The following is a 24,162-nucleotide window of genomic DNA, read 5'->3' as shown; positions in this document are numbered from 1 at the left end:
TCCTCGTTGAAGCCGCTGATAGCTAATCGAGATTGATTACACCTTTTTATCCCCCCAAACTCTGAGGTGAAATTGCCCACGCTGTCCATCACTTCAACAACTGCTGAAAACTTGAGGCTGGATTTATCAAAGTGTTTCTAAGTGGGACGGAGATGAAAGAAGCTGCTGATTATCAAATGTCTGTCAGCTGTGAGTTCACGTTGCCATGGTGATGAGGTCAGCTGTAATAGCTCAACTTTGACAACCTTAACGTGCATTTGAGCTGCTCAATTCGCTGTGTTGCAGTTAGAAATGGAAAAACAAGGTTACCAACTGTGACATGTCATCAGTAGAGCAGGTGTTTAAATTAGCTAATCAAACCAGTGCTGTTAGATTAGCCAATAGCTGCTGTAGCTAATCGAGCTAGCAACAGCTGTCAAGTTCAGCTGTAGCTAGCTTAATTATTAAGCTAACCTCTTTGCTAGCTTACCAATTAATAATGGCAAAATAAACAACCGGCTTGAAAACATGAAGCTGTTAGAGACGTTCTTTTCTTTGTGTGTGAAATGTTGGGGCTGTTTTTTGGTGCTGAATCCTGATGCATTAGTGAAGCTGTTGTCAGTCAGTTGCTATGGCAACGGGTCTGTGGGTAGCTTAGTTGACTCAGAGCAAGGAAAAAATATGAATACGAACGGTTTTGAATTGTTTTTCTGCATTATTTTTTCCTTTGCTGTGGAGCACTGCTGTGAATTAATATCTCCAGGTTTAATTTTGTTAATTTAATTGTTCTACCACATCCAGTGTAAACAACGTGTTGCTTACACTGGATGTTAGTCTTCCTCAACATCAGGGGTGTCAAACCTGTTTTCATTTTGGGATGTATCAAAAATCTGAATGTTCTTAAAGGGCTGGTTGTGCCCGAATGTATTGATAAAACCATTAAATTGTTAAAATATCAATAAATAGCCGTTTGTTTCAGCATTCAATAAGTGTTATATTGAATATCCTTTTACACTGATCAGTTCATCTAGGATTTTGTGATTTTTTTTGTGATTTTGTGGTGCTGATCTAGAAATATTGGCAAGGAAATTTTATATTTGCGCTGAAGTGTGATGTTAAATGTGACTTTTAATTAATCACTTTATTGGTCACATTGACATCAAGTAAGGCTGAAGCAGCGGCCACTTAAACTGAATGTTTTTGGCCAATTTTGAGAAAAAATTTCAGTAAAATCAGAGAAATGTGGGGATCTGTCAATTTTGTATGAATTTTGCAGATTTGTGAAAAACTGGAGGGAATAATTGATGTAATTTGGAGTTAAGAGGGCCACAAAAAAAGCTACGGCGGGCCACATTTGGCTCCTGGGCCATGAGTTTGACACAAGCTCTACATTCATAGAGGAAAAAAGATGTCACCTTGTTTAGATTTCAGAACCGCTGAGCCAAGCGTACTTTCGACAGAAAGTAGATAATTACAAAAGTTAGTGAATTACAGGTGAAAATAGCAGAGAGATAATTATAAATACCACTCTGTGTTACATAAGAAATAAAATGCTTCACAAAAATCTGGCATTTTTTCATATTAAATAGAGCATCAAATCTCAGGGAAAGCAATTTATGCCATGAACAGCGATAAAGAAAAACCAATTCAACAAGTAGCAACAAGGAACCGAGGACAGAAATTTTGCAAGCAGTAGCAAATGTCTCCAGCATTTAATCGTCTCTATGGATACTGAATGAAAATACTTTACTGAAAGTTGGGAGGTCTGATTCAACAGATCGAACTGTAATATGAATCTACCCATACAATATTTACCACATGATTGAAATAGTAAAGGACAAAAACTACAAATCTCACAAATATTTGAATATAAAAATTTGACTATTTAGTGTTAAGATGGGTTCAAAATAAGCTCATAAATCAAAGTCATACAGCTGACTTGCTGTTTAAATCCCAAGTGAAACTACTTTCTCATGACTCAGAAGTCGGTTGTGTTGTTGAAACAACTTTCTTTTATAAACTTGTTATTCTTGTTTCTGTCATTTACAGCAAAGCTGTCGCTGTCACTTGAGTGGGCAATATAACGCACCGCAAACGGCTAACATGAGTTGCATAAACATGGATTATCAGCAAACAGATCTGTTGCTATGATCACAAGAGTGATAGGACATTTTTATGAAACTGGACTTTAGCAGGGGAAAAACAACCGCCTCTCCAGTCCTGAAACCTCTTCCTCCCCATGTTTATCTTTTTATCAGACATGTTAGTTTATCTGCAGGACGACTGCCAATATATGCAGACAAAAATGTCTCTTTTTGACAACCTGTTTGACATTCCCTCTTTTTCCCAGCACTCAATGGGTTTGAGCTTGTCTGAACAACTTGGCAGGCATCACAGTGGTACATTCCTGATCCATCCACAAACTGTCCTGCAAACGCTGCTTCAAGGATCTGAGAACTGATTACTCAGAGTATTGCCAGTTAAACTCCTCAAAGTTGTAAACAGCAAAGCAAGTAGTTTTATTTATCGCGCTTCCTTGAACAGTTTAGGATAGGCCTATTGGCTCTCAAAAACATGTTCATGACATGTTTTACACAATATCAATCATAGATAATGAGACTTTATCTACTCAGTTCTGCCTATTTTAAGCTCCTTTCAGAATGAGCCGTCACTCCTGTCACTTTAAATAAGCTGCGGCTGGCCACGCCCCCTAGCCAAATGTTTACACTCGCATGTGAAAATAGCTCCAAACAGACGCACAAATTTTACAACCATACGTCTTTGAAAGAAAAAAAAAAAAAAAAAAAAGAATACAGCAAATGGTTTCTGGATGGTAAGTCAACAATAAAACACTTGTCCTTTCCAGCAGCCATTGTACAGCGCATACAGCGGTAAAGCCCATCACTATCTTCAATAACTCTGGAGAATCTAAATTTATGATTTACAGCAACATTTAATTTCCCTTTGGGATTAATAAAGTATTTTTGAATTTGAAAACCAGCAGACTAAAAGTGCTGGAGCTCTTCTAGGGTTGCTAGGTTACAGGTGGAACTCCACAGGCGTTGCTAGGTAACGGGGAGTGGCTGCTGATTTGTGATGTTAGAATCCAAAGGTTTTTGAAACGGCTTATTTTCCAAACACACCAAAAAAAAAACCATTTACTTATTGCCAAAAAAAATGTCTGGATGTTTTTTTTATTTATTTAGAAGCAGTTGAGACTCAAATAGAAATACAAACATGTGCAAAACGTGAATTTTGCATAATAGATCCACTTTAAGGTTTTAACTTTAAAAAGTGTCAGGCAGCTTCACGTCTTCTTATGTGAAAGAAAAATAATGGCTAACAGGATCATTTCAGCTGTGTGTCAGTACAGGGAATAAGTGAGACTCCACATGTGGTCGGTTTCCTAACGTAAAAAAGATTTAAAAAAAAAAAACAACCCAAACACAAATTACTGAGCAAATGAATATTTTTAGATGCAGTCAGACACCAGGTGCACCGTCCCACCGCCGTTGCGTCTCACAGTGAGTAAACTGAAAGTAAAGTTTAATATATTTTTGGCACGTCAAGTGTTTGCCACTTAATAGCAGAGCCGGTACAAGCTGACCTACATGCAGTAAATAGAGCAGTTCCTTTTATCTGCTATTAATCAAAGTGAGCGCTAACAAAGTGCTGCTGCTCTGTGCGGCTTGATAAGGCTACTGTATATCCTGTATGCATCATGTCAGCTTTATAATCCCTGTGAGGATCTGTGGGAGTGCTGGTGGGAGGGAGGAGGACCCTCTCTTGTCTCTCTGCATCACTGAGGACGACTGAGATAAAGAGACAGTTCATAAATAACCCTTCATCTTTCCCCGTCTGTCTCAGTTTCATATCTTCAAGCCACTCTATCAATTTACTGCACCTGTCTGTCTGCCAGCTGCCCCCCCCTCACTCCCCCCTGCCTTCCTTGATCAGCTTAAACAAGATCAATGGCTCTCTGCGCCTGACGTCACTTCATCTCAACCGGGCCGGACTCGTGTCACAACACTCCCGCTGCGATACGGGCTGTCGACTGTGTTATTCTTTCGCTTTCTTCATTTTGAGAACCGTTTTTCGAGACGCACAGGTGTTGTCGAGAGCAGCCGTGTGGGTGGCGCCGTGAGAAATAAATGTCACTCTGAGCAAATAAATTCTGCTGTGTTCAGGTCTGTATCCTCCAGACGTTCCCCGGACTGAAATGCTGCTCTAACCTTTTGGCCCAGATGTTTCCATTCCCCCGTTCGGCTCGGTTTAATATTCAGGGACTCGGATCTGTCAAAACACATCACGCTGGGAGCGCATATTGTCGTACGATGTGTCTGGTGAATTGCAGTTTCCATGTTGAGGCGTGTGACAGCGGTAATGTTCCTCACACTGACGCCTGGGCTGGATGAAACGAAAGGTGTTTCCGTCTGTTTTCCCTCATATTCCCCCTCATGTTCCTCTTGTTTATCTGACGGAAGCAGCTGCTTAATGCAGGAGTCGTGTTCAATACTAAAACAAGAGGGGAGTTACGGCTGCAACTAAATTATTTTAGTAAGTTCTGATTCCTTAATATGTATACAGCTCTGGAAAAAATTAAGAGGTCTTAAAATGGTCAGTTTCTCTGATTTTACTCTTTATAGGTATATATTTAAGTAAAATGAACATTATTCTTTTATTCTATTAACAACTGACGTCTCTGAAATTACAAGAAAAAATTTAGTATTTATTTGCAGAAAAGGACAAACAGTCAAAGTAACGAAACAGATGCAGAGCTTTCAGACCTCAAATGATGCAACAAAAACAAGTTCATATTGATTTAGAAACAACAATACTAATGTTTCAACTCAGAAATCAATATTTGGTGGAATAACCAGGAGGTTTTAATTGGGTTCAGTGTAGTGGGCTCTTACTTTTTCCCAGAGCTGTATATATTCTTTATAAATTTATTAAAATGATGTATTGAAATGATTCAACTCCTTTTTGCCAGACTTTTCTTTGCAAAATATTTTAAGCTCATTCAGGTTGGATGTAGAGAGTCTATTAACCTTTTTTACATTTATTTTTGCCAAAGATTCTCAAGTGGAAATTAGATTCTCAAGCAGCTAATTCTGACCATTAGTCAATTAATTGGATTAAAAAATTGCACAATCTCCAGATTTCTAATTTAAGCCTTTTCATACAATATTAAATACATTAAAGGTTGCAAATAAAAAATAAATTAACATCCTTTTTTTAAATGGAAAAAAAGTATGCTTTGTTTTTAATCAGAACTTACCGCAGCAGTTAGCTGCTACAGGGAAACAGAAGTTTAGAGGTTTAAACCAAACAAATCACCGATTTAAAAAATAGTGAGATTGTTTTATATATGTTCACCAGTATTTATTATTATTTGGAGTTGTTGGCTTGGTTTGCCAACGAGACTGTCGGAGCGCTTGCTGCTACTATTTTTTATTCCAACACAACAGGGATAAAAACATGTGTGTTTACACCTCAAACTGAATGTCGTCGTCAGACTCGCTCCTTCGCCGTTTCAGATTTGGGAACTTTCCCTGAAGAAATGAACTGCGGTTTCCGTCATCATCTGCCTTGACAAGTCCATTGCTATGGACAACCAGAGACACAAAAACAAAACTGAACTTGGTATTCAGGCAGAGCTCTCTCTGAAGAGCTGAAAGCACGTCTTTGGTTTTTAAGGGTTTTCAAAATTTATTTTTTACTGTAGATTTAAAAACCTGTATGTCTTGTACTAGTTAATTATTGCTGATCACGAAAGAACGCAGCAGTTTGTAGTTTCTGATCTGCTCGCTGCAGCGCCGTCAGTCATTTTCAGAAGTTGACGTTTCTGTTTTGGTGGCTAACGTCCCAGCAGCAGACGTAGAGTTTTGGACTACAAGAGCACAAATAAATTTAAAATGACTTTATGACTTTCTTCAGCCACGTTCGCCTCCACTCGTCTGTTGGAGTCTGATAAAGAGCAATCAACTAGGACCAGACCTGTCCAAGCTTCTACATCCATAAGTGTGTGAGAAATGCGACATGCAAAAAGGTCAATCCGGTTGATTAAAACTTACTCAGATCACTACATGCCAACTAAACTTCCTGGACAATCTCAGTGGAAGTGGTCGACATAATTAGTCCTGCAGTGGCAGGAAAACGGTGGATAATAATCATACAGAGGAGAAACCTGCTTTAATATTTGTGATTAATGGGAATATGAAACGCAGTGAGATGGTTATTTGTAGTGTCAAATGCTCATCGTTGAGTTTTTGAATTTTGATATGTTTTTTTTTTTAGCTTTTATTACGAAATGATTTCTCTATGCATAAAAAAACCAAACGGTAAAAACATCTTTTACACTCCGAGGCTGGTGTCTTGCAGCCCAACATGCATGAAAAAGGAAAGGACAGCCATTACATGCTGCACAGAAAAACATCAGTCCACCTCTTCTTTCCTCTGATTTACCGGCGTTTTGTTCTCACAGTCTCACAGCGATTTGTAATTTTCTTCAACCCCCTTAAATTGGACCTCCTGCTTTCCAAAACACATGACCTCATTCCTCGTCTTCCTGCTGTCCCAAACATTCACCAGAGCCGTCGAAAGCATGAGACTTTGCTCCTCATCCACTCAGAAGGTTTGAATTAAACATTAATCTGTGGTTTTAATGTTTGTGAACATGTGTAACTAGAGATGCTTCTCTCTCTCTCCATGAAGAAAACGCTGGTTTTAGAGAGTATGGCTAAAACAAACAAGTTTTTATTCCAACACCCACTTACACAGAGATATAACCAAAAACTCAACAAGTGGATAAAGAATAAAAACCAACACAGCTAATATGCTAACAGAAGTAGAAAAGTTGTTAAGTTTAAGTACAAAGATTTCCAAATCCAACTAATCAAAGTTTAGTTGGATTTCCAAAACTCTAATCCGCTAAATCGCTCATGTTGCGTTGTAATATGGAAAAGTAGAGACGTATTTAAAACATGTTTCCTGTTCTCTGCTTGTAAAGGATGCAAAGCTGGGTCCATTAATCAGACTCCATTGTGATGAACCAGTTGTTGCGTACATGAGGATGATTGACAGCGCCAACGCCCTCTTCCCGGCTATGATTGGTTGTTGTGCATTTGTGCACATGGCAGCAAGTTTATAGCGAGAAGGCAGAGGAGCTCAATGTTTTCACAGATGATCAGATTATAAAATAGGGACGGTTTTAAAGCTGTAAAATATTTTTTTTTACATATTTGTTGAAACTGTCACTATGTTGGTATGTATGGTATGACACAGAATCTGTGGGAAAAATGTTTTTATCTCATCTGCCATCTAACCAATCAGAGCCAGGAGTGTATGACAGCACTAAGACCCGCCTCCTGGCTCTGATTGGTTGTAGTAGCTCAGGAAGGAAGTGGAGGAAATCGATCTTTTTTACAGATTATCTGTCTCATATTAAACTGCTACGACATGGTGACAGTTTATCAAATATAAAAAAAAAAAAAAAAAACATCTATAAAGGTTACATACACCAGATTTAAAGGTGAGTAAAAATCTGAGGTTTTTCTTGGCTTTTCCATCAGCTGAAGCAGCAAGAGATCAAATGTTAGTATTTTTACTAACTACCTTGTTGCTTAGTCATTCAAGTAAGAATTTAAGAACTGCCGAGAGGATTTTAAGAATATCAATATTTAGAAATGGTTAAGCCTGACTAAACCGACTCTTTAAGAAGTGTTGTACAACTTCTACAACTCTAATTAAGCCCTGTGCCAAGCTGCACAGCTGAGCTCTCCGACTCCACATCCCATCTTTGGCCTGCAGTCCAAACCAACATGCATGTGTTCGTCTGCGACTGTGTGTAGCTGCGCGTTTGTGAGCTCTGTCTTTTCTGGCACGCGGATCCCAGCTGTAGCGGTGAGGGAGAGTCTGCGCCAAGCCGGATACCCACAGGGGGCCACGGTGGAGCCAGAGGCAGCCAGCTGGCCCACCATGCTCCCTCCTCCCACCACCAAAACATGGCAGAAACTCCCAACCAGCCTGACTCTACCTCACATCCAAACTCCTCCACTGACCTCTCAAACTTGCCTGTTTTCCCCTCCTCAGTACATTCGGACGCAGTGAGGCTGGGCAGGCGTCCAGGCCTTGGCATGTCGGTGCTGTAAAGGTGACAGGAGTGTCAACAACATCACACTCCTGATATATAATCCTCCTCATCCCTCAGAGCGGGCCTGCACACACAGCCTCGATCAATAAATCAGTCCCGGTGCTGAACAGAAACACCACAGAGCTTTCAAGTAATGGCTGCCAGAGCAGAGACAGTGATGTCATCGTTCATTTCAGCGCTCTTTTTAGCATGGAAATGTCGCATCTTGTGATTACGAGTCCGACTCGGAGATAAACGCCAGATTGTGATGTTTTAAACAGAATGTGGGCCAACAAGACATTTAACTGCAGCTGAAAGATAGGAACAGAGACTGACTTTTGTTCCTTGAGTCGCTGTTTATTCACTGTTTGGTTGCCATAGATCTTAAACTGCCCGTTTGCATTGAAACGCTTATTGTTCACAGTCAGTTTCAGCCCACACATTATGCAGATCTCCTCCGAGCCAATCAGCTGCCAGCGTTCCATAGCGCTGGCGCTTGGAAATAGAAGAATACTTGTCATTTTGTTTTATTGTGAAGGCTCAGGAGAAAAAGTCTCCCTTGTTGTCCGGATCAGGTGAGGACAGGATGTCTTCGCTTTCGCCTCAACCGCTGCCAGGTTGCGGTTGTGTGTTTGTGTGTGGAAGTGGTCACGAGATCATGCAGGCTTTTTACGTCCCGACCTGTCCAAACTCTGCACCTTTCATGTGAAAGAGAAATAGTCCTTATTCTCCCACGCACAGGGAGAAATGCAAGTGAACACACACACACACACACACGCAGATCCACAAAGTGAGCGGACATGAAAAACACACCCAGTCGGTCCCTACAGCTCAACAGAAAGTGAATCGAATGCCGAGGAAAACGGAGAAATTCAATCAACAGACCAAAGCTGATGTATACAGGTCCAACAAATTAGTTAAATTAAAATATATATTTTTAATCAGAATCTCTCGGATTTTAATGTGTCTGCTTGTCATAAAGACTTTTAAATTAATTTGCTTCATGAATGAGGTAGGTCCGGACGATACAGCTGAAAAACATATCACAATATAAGAGTTTCATTTCAGTCAATATCGATAATTATTGATTTATTTTAAATATCTGAAATTCTCCCAAACTGGTGGTGTAACCTTTCGTTTTTATTCCACGCCATTGTTCATTCTTAAGTAGCTATGAGGCATAAACTGCTGCTGTGCCAGTTGCTCATAGGTTGTTGCTAGGTAACTAAAGAGTGAGTGTGTTGCTAGGAAACCACAGAGTGAGTGAGTCAGTCGATTCCACCAACCTAGCTTAGCTGGCTGTGAAAGGTTGATTGGTTTAAGTCTTTCCTCTGCCTACATCTCCCAGAATGCAGTGCGGTACCAGATCGGAGTTTAGTAAATCTGTTTATTTATTGATATTGATCACTTGTCTGTCTATATATATTGTTATTCATTTGTTGTTTGGCACTAAAATGAGGCAAAAGCTGCCCTGATTTACCAAAAATAGAGACACAATTCCCAAACCTTTCAGATCCAAATTTACATAGTTTCATTTTTACAGTACAGACGGAGAAGATCAATATGACTAGAGTCTACAGCTGGTCAGTCAAACTCATTTATATTTTGGGCCATATCAAGATTATAAATGTTGTGCCAGAATGTGTTGATAAAACTCATAAATTAATAAATAGCTGTCTCTGGATTCAATAAGTACTTTTTAAAATTGAATAATATTTACAATAATCAGTTCCTCCAGGATTTTGCGATTGTCATTTTTTGCAATGATGCCAATTTAAAAACATTTGAAAGGAATTGTGTAATATTTGTTCTCATGTATAACAGCAAATTTGTTACTTGCCACATCGAACATAAACTAAAACTTGACTGAGTAAAGCGGATGCAGAAGTGTAGTAGATGTGAGAAATACTGCCACCTGCAGGTGGGAGTTAACAATTTTTGCGGCAATATTGGAATAAAATCACAGTTACGTTTTAGTGCAGAAAAATTGTGGGAATCTGTTGATTCTGGAATTGCGAAAAACTGGAGATACTGATTGATATAATTTGTCAATGTTTAGATAAAACCTGATTTGTTTTGATTGAGAAAATAATACTCAAACAAACAACACACAACTGTTATCTTCTATTTATGTGTCCCTCTGGAGTCTAGAGGGCCACATAAAAAGCAATGGCGTACCAAATTCGGCCCCTGGACCTTAAGTTTGACACATGTGGCCTAAAGAGTCTTTACATAGAAAATAAGAAAAAACCAAAGACTTTAAGGTGATGCATAAGAGGATGAAGATGAACTGTGACTGCTGCTACAGCAACACTTATTCCAGAGTTGTCACCAAACAAACTGCAGCTAAATAAAACTGCACATCATTAGCAGAAGAAGAAAAATAACGGTCTTTTGTAAAAAACCCATTGTTGAAAGATTTGCTTTTATTCTCTCACCGGGAAAACTACGTCAAAAACTGCACTGATAATCGTAGAAAGAAAAACATCTAATATATATTTCACATGCTGTATAATATTTGCTACAACCTCAAAACGGGGCAATAACGCACAAGACTTAACAGTTCGCTCAAAGACAAGTCCTGAAAGAAAGATGAAAGCGATTTCACGCCAAGAAATCTGAATCGTTTAACGTCAGACTGATTAGAAGAAAATAGCCAAACGGGGAAAACATCAAAGTAATCAACAGGAAATTTTTTAAAAACAAGCGTCGATGTAGATTTTCTTCTTCTGCTCAAGCCATGGCTCGTTTTTTAAATTGTGCTGCTGCTGTGGATCCAGTCAGCATCGTCACCCCTATGATTCTATGGAGTCGCTATGTGTAAACGGTACCTTACCAGAAGTCTGGGTCTAGTTCATAAGCAGATTTACTTAAAAAAAAAAAACCTGAATGTTTTTGCTATATTGCACAACTCCACTTCATCAATTTTGAATTATTTATTTACACAGAACACTGATCTTTCATCAACCATAAATAAAATCCGTTTTAAACATCTCTTTCCTGGATTTAGCATTATGCTAAACTTCGCTACTTCTGGGGAAAGAAAGCAGTGAACTACTCAGACTCAAAAAAGGATTTTGAAGAAGAGTTGAGAAAACATCAAGCGTCAACCACCAGCTGCCAATGTTGACCCAAAGCAGATTGGGTCCGAGGGTTCACAGTCTTGTCCAGCCAAATTCTGACTGTACCATCTGTGGCCCCGACTGAAATGAGATTTACTGGGCAAGGCCGCGGTTTTGTACTCTTTGGTCATTTTGAAAGCCTGAGCTGCAGAGGAGTCGCAGGTTTCTGTCCAGGACTAACTGGAATCAAACCCGATGGCGTCACTTGTTACTGTTGCAAAGTTTGAGCTGTTTATTTCTAGCGCTGTAAAAAGCTCCAATTGGCTCATCGTTGAAGTAAACATGATGTTTTTATGTGAGAAAGTCCGAGCAGGGCGACACTTTCTTATCATTATTATCCTCAGTAATTATCCATATATGCTAGGTAGATAAACTAAACAGAACAGTTCAGAATTAGCTGGAGCAATGACTGTCATGAAATGTTAAAAAGCGTTAATTTTAAACTGATGACAGGTAAAAATGTTATTAATGAAGCAAAACTGACTTTAAAATATATCCGAGGCTGACAGCTTCTCTTCACAATAACTTTTCTTGCCTTTTAAAGCTATAAAATGTTGAAAACTGTCAATTACAATACAAATTTAGTACCGGATATGGAAGTGATAATTTTGAAAACCTTCCCTTTTTCATTAGAAAGTTTTGGCGCTTAAATGACGTAATTTTTCTGGCCACAAAACTGCAATACGAGTCACATGAACAGTAACCGGAAGTTGCCACTGGCGCAGACCACGAAGAAGAAGATGGCAACAGGAAGTAGTTGGAGGATTATGTTTTTTAATTAATTATAAGTGAACAAACTTAGTCAAGTGTGATTTTAATTGTGTTTCTTATTTAACAGAAACACAATTATTGCAAAATTGTGTTCTTTTTGACAATAGCGGATCATTGACAAAGTTTTTTGCATATTTGTAACAGAACCGCAGTTTCTGTTTTGTCTCTTCGAGGGAAAAGACGCTTCATTTCTGCTCTTCAATAACCTGACCTGTGTGTTATTTTATACTTTCAAAATATTAACTGTTTACCCTCAGTCCTTGACTATTCTTTTTTTTTTTTTTTATAATGTGCAGACAAAATGCGACATTAACTGCAAAATAACAATCTCTCCAAACATTGAGTTTGTTTTCTGGACAAAAAAACAAGTGTTGCATTCTGACTGCAACACAAAAGAACTGACTACTAAGGAAAAAACTGAATAAACATACTGATAATGATTGCATAAGGTTTTGAAACTGATTGCCAGATAACTTTTTTTTTCCCCAGCAGATCCATGGTTAACCAGAACCCACATACAAGGTTGCACAACAAGGTAGGAGGAGTATTTCTGTTTGTTCCCTTCATCTACTGCCTGCAGCAGTCATGAATTATACAAATGTTGTGAAACTCGTGAATTTTCTGTGAGAACAGAAGCTAATTGTACGGCAAAGAACATATTTTTTATTATTTCTCATATTTTTTTGACCATAAATCTTCTTTTAATGATTGTCAACGGGTTGTGTCGATGTAACCAGTGACACTGGAGCTGCCGGTTTCAGGATATTTCGGTTAATCATTTACCCACTTACTGGAAACGTCCCCCGACTTCAAATATCTCTGCACAGGTGGGGAAAGGAAGAATGAAAGGGCTTTAAATGAATATTGACTCATCCAGACCGAGGATGAAAGCACAGATGCCATCAAACAGGTCTTCAAGTTAAACCCCCAGGACAGCAGCTCCACCGCACGCTTCACTCTTCCAGTCCTGTACAACAACAAAAACACGACTATTTCTCACTAAAGCCAACTTGTTACATCATTCCCTCTTTGTTTTTTATTCTTCGTTTTATCCTCTAAAGCACGAGTCCAACCCAAGGCCCAGGGGCCAAATACGGCCCGTCGTAACTTTTTACATGGCCCATTATATTCCAAAGAGACACATAAAGTAGAAGCTAACGATAACAGTTGTGTAACTAAATGTTATTTTACTAATTTCATTAAAGCAGTTATATATTTGCTACCAAAATTTGCTTTTTCGTGACTCCACGATCTCAGAAACTCCAGCAGTCATCAGATTGCCCCATATAATCGTGAGTTTATTGCAACTTTTTCCACAAACGTTTTCAAAAACATTTTAAGTGATGCTAACTCCAACCTGCAGGTGGCAGTATTTCTTACGCCGACATCACTGCTACCTCGGCTTTACTCAACGTAAAGTTTTCATTTGTTATAGATGTGATGAGTGACGAAGTCATATTTTGCATCATATACGAGCGCAAATATTGCAAAATTTCCTGCAGATATTTTTAAAATTTGCTCCACAAAGTCTGTTATTTCGATTTCAAAGAAAAAATAAATAAATCACATCACAAAAGCAATCAAAATCCTGGAGGGACTAGTCAGTGTTAAAATATTTAATTTTCAGTAGAACTTAACAGCTTGTAAATGGGTTTTATCAATGAAATGTAATGAGATTGATATGCATTATGTTTTTGTAGCATGTTAAATACAAAATCTTATGTATTTTTGGGCCAGTTTCTAGTCCAAATATCTTACTACACTTGAAATAAGAAAAATACTGACAAGTAACTTTTCAGCAAAATATAGAAGGTTGTTTTAGGGCAATAATTCCTTAATATTGATTTTTTTTTTTATGTACAATGTATTATTTCACTTATAATGAAAATGTCTCGTTATAAGTTAAATAATCTGGTCAAACTTGTACATTTTTTAAAATTAAGAAATTATTGACTTAAAAGAAGCTTCAATATGTTGCTGAAAAGTTGATGGTAAGTTCATTTCTAAAGTTTACTAAGGTATATTGAAACTAGACCACTAAATACTTGGGGTTCTGTGTGTCAAGTCAGCAGCCCCCAAAGGAGTGAGAAATGTGTCGGCCATTTTGGCTCCGTCAGAGCTGCTGCTCATTAGCAGGCGAGGTTGACGGAGCGTCTCTTCCTCCAACGCCACCAAACATGTTCAACTTCCTCTCCCTAAGAGAGACGGAGCGCCGGGCCGAGGAGGAGGACGACTGGAGGGGAGGTGAAGGGGAAAAGCGAGAAAGATAGGAGCAGGGGCAAGGAGTAAAGACTGGAGCCGGCGGACATCATTAAGGTTGGGCGCAGCGCTGGTTTAATGAGTGCGCTCACAGCAGCCCTCCATCCTCAGTGGCGCCTACGGGCCCCCGGGTTCTGGCTCCCCAGCAGGGGATCAGGCACGTTCCATCACTGCTGAGTGCAGAGGGGAACCACAGAGGGCAAACATTTATTTCACTCTACCTGTGGAGGACACACAGATATGCCTACAACCTTAAAACCAACCAAATCTGACTCAGATTAGCACATAAAGCTCATTCACCGTCTGGTTTCCCTCCTCTTGCTGCAGCTGGCTCGTCACAGAAACACGACGGTAACCCTGACTTGTCCTTCATGTCACCCTGCTGCACAGGCAGCTGTGAAAAGAGCTGGGAAAAGCACATCTGGTGTCTCTGTGTGGTCCTCCGGGGTCAGCAGCGCCACCACAGGTGATTGTCCTGAAAGCATTTTTCCTGCAGACCTGAAGCTTTTCTCACTGAAATATAATCCAAAGCTGCATAGTACGGCTGTAATGATTCCTGTAACTTCATTATTAAAATTCCTCAAGGCAAATTATCTGCCTCGAAGCTTCGTTAAATTATGTTTTCTTATTTAATGCACCGTGTTTCAGCTGAGTGATTATATGTGTTGTGCAACGCTCTCACTACCACCTATAAGTTGTTGACAAAAGCTAAGTGGTGTTAGCATAACGTTCAATTTTCAAGTTCAGTCCGAACTTCCACTGATTGATGGTAATGTCTGGGTTTTTAGCGGTTTACGGGGGATCAGTAAACATCCTTAAATTAACTGGTGCGATACATGAAACATGGCACCCTTTCTCCTCCCTGAGCTGCTACCTGGTGGCTGGATTGGAGCTAATGGTGGTGAAGAGCGCGGGGGGTGTATGTAAACAGGTAGAGCGGAGACATTCAGATATAGACGGTGCACAGCCGGCTGCTTTATGGACGGACCGGGAAATAAATTTACCACCATCCCGGCGGTACAAAGCTGGCATATGTTTCTGTGTGTAATGGAGGAGCCAAATCCCGTCGCTAACATGAATACAAAAGCTATGAATGGTTGGGAAAAGTGAGAGTTCATCTTTTAAACTGGCTGAAGATAAATACATGAACTAAAAACTGCAGTATGGGTATCTTTGTGAGCCTGCTGCTTAAATTGAACACATACTTTTAGCATTCAGCATATATGCCCCTCAAAATCTGGAAGAAGCTTCCAGAAAACTGTAAAACAGCTGAAACACTGACATCCTTTAAATCTAGACTAAAAACCCAGATGTTTAGTTGATTTTGAACCATAATAAATTAAACATTAACCAACATTTTGATGTGTAATGATGGTATTTGGCAAAATGTAATGTATAAGGTTTTCTCAATCGTTGACTATGTGGTGTCTTCTGACTTTGTATTTTTATGGTTTTATGAAATAAAGCACTTTGAACTGTGTTGTTGCTGAAATGTGCTACGTACATAAACTTGATTGTTTGATTTTTGTGTAATTTTTGCCCAGGCTAATTTAAAAAGTGTGCTATTATTGTTACAGGTTAATTTTCTAAACTACACTAACGTAATTGTTAGAGATGCACAAGTATGAAAATTTGAGCCCATGTTGATAGTTGATATTGATACTGCTGTTGTAGTAGTATTTACCAATATTTTACTTGATCAATTTTTTTATTCAATTACTCAACTATCAGATTACTAAAATAACAACTGTGGTGTTTATGATCAGTAAAGACATTCATAATGTGAGCTAAATGCGTTGTGGCTTCATAATTTCTCACAGAAAAACCTTTAACTCAGAGATGTTGTAGGGTAAAACCCTGCCGACCCAGGTCATGGTTAAACACGGTGAGATAAAGACAGATGAAACGTCTGAAATGAGAACAGAGCCAGAAGGGTAAAGAGTGAACCCTGAACGATGTTAGCTTGTTCCTGACTGAATCAACACTCAGCAATGTTTGATAAGCTCCCTTTAGCAGACAGAGGCTCCTCTGATGCACAGCGTTGCAGAAACATGTTCATACTTATGTTCCTTTTTTTGCTTGCAGATACAGAGATAATGATGCGCACAGAGACACGGATACAAGCAGCGCGTTCTCGGCACACCAGGCGAGATCAATTGCAGTGAAAGGTTTCCACACCAGCTGTATTGACCCGATATGGGAGAACGGGACAAGATGAAAAGCAACAGACGAAAAGCAGCAAAAAGATCATCTGACACCAACAACTGATTGGAAGCAGAAAATGTAGAGCGAAATCAAAGGCAAGATATGAGGGAACTTGGAGAGCACAGAGATCCAGAAGCTTGGCTTTGAACAACGAGGAGACGCGACAACTCCCGCTGCTCGGTATCAAGTGCCGAGAACCACACACATTTTCACAAAGACAAACACACACGGTGTGGTCGAAGCCCCCCCCGTCCCCAAACCAGCGTGTACCCTGCCTCAGATGTTTAATTCATGCAGTCGCCTGTTTGCAGAGCGTCGGGTGTGACAGAAGACAAGGAGAAATAAAGAGGAAATAAAGTATAAAGAGGGGAAACTACATCAAAATAGCCACAGCTGGAAAATGTGTCACACACATTTGTTTCGGTTATTACGGCCCAAAATCAGGATTCAGACCTGAACCTTCACACACACATAGAGAATATTACAAAGTCGGTCTTCTATCAGATGAAGAACATTTACAGGATTAAATGACTAAAAGTTTTCCCCACATTTGTAATGGGAACACAGCTAGTGTCTCCACAAGTCTGCCTAAAGATATAGTCAATCCTCCACTGCAGCTGATCCAGAAAGCTGCTGCTGGTGTTCTAACTAAAACCAGGACGTTAGAGCACATCACCCAGTTCTACAGTCCCTACACTGGCTCCCTGTAGCTCAGAGAATAGACTATAAAATACTTAGCTTAGCTTATAAGTCACTGAACGGCTGTTGTTGTATCAACCTTCTGGTTAATGTCTACTTTGCATCCCCAGAACAAAACAGAGAATCAGCATTCAGCATCTATGCTCCACAAATCTGGAACAAACTTCAAGAAAACTCCGAAACAGCCGAAACAGAGTTGCTTTAAATCTAGATTAAAACCCACCTGTTTAGAGTTGCCTCTTGGAACACTGATCAACATATTTGATTATGGTATTTGACTAAATTCAGTGTTTATTTCTGCTTCATGGTTGTTTACAGTTTGATGGTTTTAAGGCACTTTGAGCCGCCGTGCTCGATACAAGTAAACTTGACATGGATTGTCAGATCTGGCCACATACAGAATGAGTGACAGTCAGAATCAAAGCTGCAATAAAAACTGAAGGAGAGAAAACAAACACAAATCAACAGCAACTCTGGGAATCTCTTCTGATCAGGACCAAAAAGCCCCGAGTGCTGACAGGGTTTGCTTCGAGTCTCAGCAGAGGCCGGCCAGGGACTGTCTGCAAGCGATTTTCTGTCATATCTCTTTTTCTCTTCATCCCTCACGTCTGCTCTCCAGCTAATCCTCCCTACACACACACACACGCACGCACACACACGCACACGCACACGCACACACACCACCTGACCTCGCCTCAGTGGAACTGCCGGAATAAAAACTATAAAAACTTCCAATTCTGGTTCTTTAACAGATCCTGTTTAATGTAGCATCCTGGCTGATTTGTTTGTCCTCTAAATCAAGAATCCTTTATTTTTCTTATCTGTTCACACATCATAAAAGTTGGTTAGGTAACGTTCAGCGTCATAAACCGGGAGCTCAGAGGCTCTCAGTTTATGATGCAGAGACCTTAAATTGACATAGCAAAAGTCAACTCATGATCAGTAGAAAATCATTTTTTAGAAGGTCGTCTATCATATTTTACCTTTAGAAAACCTCAATGATTTTTCAAAGTGAGTAAGCAATTCTAAAAAACACGTTTCTGGGAAAAAAAAAAGCCTTTTCGGTCACAATCAATGATGATAAAGAGCCTGCTATGACCAGGTAATGCTCTACCTTTGCAAGGATGGATGTGTGTCAGCTAAGGTGAACATTACAAGGAAAAAGCTACCAGAATAATTTATGTAACTAACGTAGCTTCTCTCCATTACGATAAACAAGACAATACGTTTACCAAACATACCAATCAGGGAGCAAAACTGCAGAGAAAACTCCCAGAGTTTTAACTTTTATTGTCCCCTCTTAAAAATAAATGCCCATGAATGACTACATATTTACCCACAATTATCAGCTGAGGATGTAGCTTGTTTTTCCAGAGTGTTTAACATTTTAGGGCCGAATGACAACAACAAAGGGGCTTAAAACACAGCCTGATTAAGTGGAAAAAATTAGACTTGCACAAAAACTGCATAACCTGCCAATATAAAATAAGTTAGCTTGGTGACTAAATGAGTTGGGAGAAAAATGAGTACTGATGAGTTTTTGTCACAAGCATTCTGTAATGAATTAGAGGCAGACTAAGCTTGCCAGTGCGCTCTTAAATACTTCCATAGGTTAATAGTTTGTTAAATCTCCAAGCTACAGAACTGATTTCCTCCTCCTCATTTTACTAGCTATAATTCAAGCTGTCATTGTGCTTTCCACTTATGTCAAAGTTTGGCTTTGCTGCTTTCTTTTTTATTATTTTACATATTTCTCAAATTCACAATTCAAAATATAAAGTTGTCAAAATCCATATTTTTCTTTCCTAATCACAGATATGTTCATGTTCTATAAATCTGACTTTTTATATCATAAAATTGAGCCTTTAGAACTCTCAAGTATTTCTATATGTTAATTAATATGTTTAATTAATTTTAATCAATCACAGAAACAGTTCATTCAAGGGCTTTTTTTTTTGCAACAAAAAGATAAACTAAGTTTAAAAGGGTTGAGAAAAATCAAATGTGAAGATATCGTGTACTAATTCCAGAACTGCAACATTTTGTAACTACGTCACTGAATCATTCGAGGCGCCATGATGGACGTCGGAAGTGAGGCTCAGGAATATTGAACTAAGCGACTGAAATTGTTTTCCAAAATTGTTTTTGCCAGTTTATTTATGGTTTCTACTAGTTCGAGTAGAGCTAATTTCTCCGTGAACGTAACACACCTGGTTGGGGCTCATAGTATTTACAAAAGTTGGAAACAGCTAGCTTAGAAACCGACCCGTACCTCCTCCCTCCTAATTAATGATTTTGCCTGAATTCACACCACATGATTAACATCACTATGTCATGAACAGCGTTTCCCCTTAAACCGGAGCAGTATTAAAAACATACAGAAGACGAAGTGCTAACCAGTTTTTTTCATACAGGCTATATAACACTGTTTCCATGGTTACCAATGGTTAGACGCTAACTTCTATGCAATGCAATATTGGATATCAACTTTCTAATCACATTTACTTATAAAGTTTATGAATGTTAATCTTCTTACCTTATAAAAGTGATCGGTGCAAATCCGTGAGCTGCCAGTCAAAATGATTAACGGCTGCCTGCTATCCATCGCCGCCATCTTTCTTCAGTAAAATTCAAAATATAAAAACAAGTTTGGTTTGTATCCTTGTCTGTTTACGCAGCCGACCCCGCAGCACCCGATAGCCATTGTAAAGTGAAATCAACTAAGCAAAAGCGATATTAGGCCACTAGATGTCTGTTTTTAGACGGGCTTTAACGTCCGTCATGGCGGAGCGGGCCGAGTTTCGAAGAGCGTGACGTCACGTGGAGAGTCAATATGGAGAGTCCAGAAGGACAAAATGTTCAGACATGTCCAAGGTAAGGCAGGAAGGCTGAAACTCTGGATAGATCCCATCAGTAACAGGGACTGATACTCAACCGCCAGCCAGGTGGTGTATTTTATTAGTATTATTAATAACCTAGTTAGACATTTTCTGGATGAAGATGAACTCCAAAAAATAAAAAATAAATAAATCATCTCCAAAATCCACAGCCAGCTTTAGAAGTCACGTCCTTTACATGCTGATATAGGAGACAGTCTGCATCTTCCATGAAGACAATGGCTTTTATATAGGTCAATGCATGGAAGTACCCCACTGTCTGGCTGGTCTAGTTCAGAAGAGCCTGAAGACAATTTTCAGACAATTACATTCAGCCCTCCCCCCACCCACTGCCCCGCTGAAGCCCCCCATCTCCAGACGGCCTGCTTTTCAGAGGGAGAGCTCCCAAAAATTATACTCAAGTGACATATTTACTCAAGTAAAAGTAAAAAGTAGCCATCCGAGAAATTACTCAAGTCATTTCTGACATTACTCACAAAATTTTGACAGAAATTTGCTATAACTGTTTCTGCCTACAGCAGAGGAGTCCAAGCTTTTTGTCACATGGGCCAGAATTGAAGACTTAAATGTGGAATAGAAAAAAGGGACCAAGTTTCTGACAGAAACTCAGAAATTATATACAAAACTTGGACATTTTTAAGAAAAAATTCAACATTTTAAATTCAGAAATTTCCAACATTTTTGTAGAAAATTTAAACTTTTTTTTTTGCGCAAATCTTCAACTTTTGGAACTCAGAGTTTTCTTCTTTTTGAAAATTTCTGAGATTACTCTCAAAATTTCTGAGTTTTCTGACAAAAATGTTCTATTTTTTTTTTTACAATGGCCCCAACATTCGGTCGGCGTTACCAAAATATCTCTGCTGTTAGTGTGACACACCAGAGATGAACGAGTTAAAGTACAGATGCAGACATCTGTATTTTGTTCCATGCTAAGCACAAACACGCCTCACAGTGTGGAAAGTCACATGAAAATAAGCACAGTAAACAGAATACATTGAGATTAATGACTTTATTAAATATACTCATCAGTATTCTCATTGATATCCATCATTAGGCACCTTACATGTAGACCAGCGGGGAGCCGGGCCGCTCACATGCCTTTTTAAAACAACAGAACTGAAACATGCCGCCAACAAGGCCCAAACTGAAACCCTACTTCAGTTTTTCGCTTTAGGTTGTAGTTTTGTTGATGCATAGCTAGCATTGGGTTTCTACTGAGAATGTATCGTTTATGTAAATCCCACACAGTGTCTGTTTGTGCATGCCTTACATACACACGCACGTGTGTGTGTGTGTGTGTGTGTGTGAGAGACATATTGTGCAACATGAGGTTTGTTCTGCCGTTCTTTAACACGTATCAGTGTCTTGGTGCCAAATGTCTTGGAGGGTGTTAGGAGAAGTGTGCCGGTTCAGGCAGGTTCCTGGACACCTCGGCGCAGCGGCTACGTCTCGAGCTGGTTATACCTGAAAGTCGGAGCCAGGAACACAGTGGCAGAGTTCCCAGCATGCCTCTGGACGAGGAGCTACTCTGCAGCCTGCGAGGAGGGAGCGAACAATCTGCAGCACGGCAAGAAATAAAAAATTACCCCGGCTACAGATCAGGTTGATACACAGCTACTGTGCACGAGAATAATCTGAATTTCTGTGTTATTTTTTTAAAAACACACCTGGATAACTCAAAGTAGCAAAAACACATCAGGTCCTGATACTTTATTTCATCCACCTGTTTTCTTCAGGCCTCAGTAAAAATGGAGTCTCGTTCTTCCCACGTCGGGTTTCATCCCGACTCGCGTCGTTCATTTCCGCCATTTTGTGCCAACAAGCTGATTATTTTGCACCCATTTACTTAAATATTGGGACTAAGTTTTGACATGTTGTCACATAATGTAATTGTATTTTTTCAGATTTTATTTTACATCCTTGTTTGCTGCTCTTGGTTGGGGAAGGTAAAGCCGTCGCCATGGTTACTAAGGATGAACGACTCGATGACTCGACTCAACCAGCTGGGCTTCCTTAGATAATCTTGTGCCAGCTGGCATTATGTGGTCAACTGGATATGACTGAAGCAGGAATAAATTGGTTATTGATAATCTGATCGGATTAATTTGGATGAATGGGAGAGAATTTGTTTAGCTGATATGAACCGGATGGGTTTTTCATGCAAACTAACAAAAGATGATCATTTTCAGTGAATCTTTGAGCTGTAAACAAACTGAACTCTGGAAGAAGTGACGTGTCGGATGAGATTACCGCTTCAAGCTGCTAATAACTCAACAGATTGGATCAGCTCTCGCTTTACAGAAGCATTTCCCCTCATCAATCTCTGTTTTCCACTTTCATTTTGAACACTTTCCCAGCCTGCAGTCAGCCGGTGGGGGGGAAACTCCAATTTGAGCTCCATCTTTTCCCTTTCCTGCTGAAACACACGAACGCAGCGTCTCCCCCCAACTGTGAAATAACCAGTTGTGCTTTAGCCGAGTGGCTCCGACTCTCCGTGGCCGGCCAACACGCTCAGACGCTTCCTGGAGGATTCTGCAATCCCTGACGGTCCAGGAGAACTGATCGATACTATCCAATCAGCAGGCATCTCTGTGCTGTCCGACACACGAATGGCTGAGCGACGAATGAAATCCCATTAAATGCACGGCGTCCCGGCGGCGCCCGCTTCCTGTAGGCCAGGGTGTAGAAATGTTTTGCCACGTGCGCCAAAAATGTAGATTCAACTGTATTCACAGGACAAGAAATTATAAAAAAACAACCTAAAATTAAGCAAATAAATCACCAAAATATTTATTGTAGGTCCAAAACGTGAAAGGGATTTTAGCGACGCTGTATTACAAAATCTTACCGAGTATTTTTGGTTTAGTTTCTAGTGCAAAATATCTTAGTGCAGTGAAATAAGAAAAAACTAGCAAGTACCTTTTCAGCAAGAAATATGAGCTGTCATGTCAATAATTCATTAATATTGATTTTTTTAAAAAGTGCTAGATCCACTGGCAGATTATTGTGCATTTAAAAATACATTTTCCTATAAGTTAACTAATTCTGTAGTTAACTTATATAAATATAACTCATATATTTAGTAATTATTCACTTAAAACAAGCTCATATTTCTTGCTGAAAAGTTGCTGGTAAGTTAGTTTTGTCTTATTTAAAGTGCACAAAGATATTTGTACTAGAAACTAGACCAAAAATACTCGGTAAGACTTTTGTGTTTTTGCAGTGTAGGGCCATTACAGATAGAAAAAGGATGCAAATATCTGCCAGAAACTGAGATTTATCGCAGAAAATTTCTAGAAATTTTTCAGCATTTGAAATAATTTCTGACAATTTCAACGTTTTTTTCTTGCAAATCTTCGACTTTTGAAGCTCAGAAATTTCCTTATTTTTTCTAGAAAATTTCGAGATTACACTCAAAATTTTTGACAGAAATGACCCACTTTTCTTTTGTACAATGGCCCCAATACGCCGTAGTAAATTCTGCTGTATAAAAGGAAAACATCTAGTTTCTAGTTCCTTTTGTGCTCAGTTGATCATTTTTAACCTGACTGCAAATGAAAACGTTTTAATCTGAACAGAAGCAGCTCATGCTACATCAGCGTGGATGAGAGCGTCTCTCCGAGACGCCGACACTGAGGCCGTTACACCGGCGGCTACATGTCGTATTTACACATTTCGAGGAGAAGGAGTTAACAGTTCGGCTTCATTACAGACACATGTGCTTCTATATGCAGTTTAAATGCCTATAATATCAACAGTGAGTGGCCATAGTTCACATTTACAGCAGAGGTTTAAGTTGCTGATCACACTTGAACGACGCTTCGCCTCGCAAAGGTTTTCTTCCCTTTGGCTTTTTGCCGAATCACAGCTGAGAGATTCAGAGTTTCAGGTTTTAAACCAACACAAAGAGGGAAATGACAGTTTGACTAAATCTGAGGTGTGGCGTACGCCGAACTGACCCGACCAAGAATACCTCTGGTTCCTAGCACACTTGAACTGAGACGAAATAGTTACGCTTGTTTTAAGTCAGTAATTCTTGACTACAAGACGTAATGCCTCCACTTAGAAACAGTAAAAATGTGCACAAATGATCTTA

The 24,162-nt window shown here is 39.5% G+C and overlaps 1 long non-coding RNA gene across 2 annotated transcripts; it reads right to left on the bottom strand.

Moving 5' to 3' along the window:
* Nucleotides 1–8,100: 8,100 nt before the first annotated feature.
* Nucleotides 8,101–22,995, bottom strand: LOC107833674 (uncharacterized). Of its 2 annotated transcripts, none has more exons than XR_001659446.1 (3): nt 22,712–22,995; nt 20,426–20,428; nt 8,101–8,111 (listed from the first exon to the last, which is right to left on the bottom strand). It is a non-coding gene; the product is annotated as an uncharacterized LOC107833674 (long non-coding RNA). The 2 variants fall into 2 exon arrangements; XR_001659445.1 differs by lacking the exon at nt 20,426–20,428 and adding an exon at nt 19,758–19,763.
* Between the last annotated feature and the right edge of the window lie 1,167 nt (nt 22,996–24,162).

The sequence above is a fragment of the Poecilia formosa genome, unplaced genomic scaffold (genome assembly GCF_000485575.1).
Source record: "Poecilia formosa unplaced genomic scaffold, Poecilia_formosa-5.1.2 Scaffold426, whole genome shotgun sequence".
Lineage (NCBI taxonomy): Eukaryota > Metazoa > Chordata > Actinopteri > Cyprinodontiformes > Poeciliidae > Poecilia > Poecilia formosa.
The sequence above is the reverse complement of the archived record's forward strand: the minus strand, read 5'-3'. Positions and strand labels throughout refer to the sequence as shown.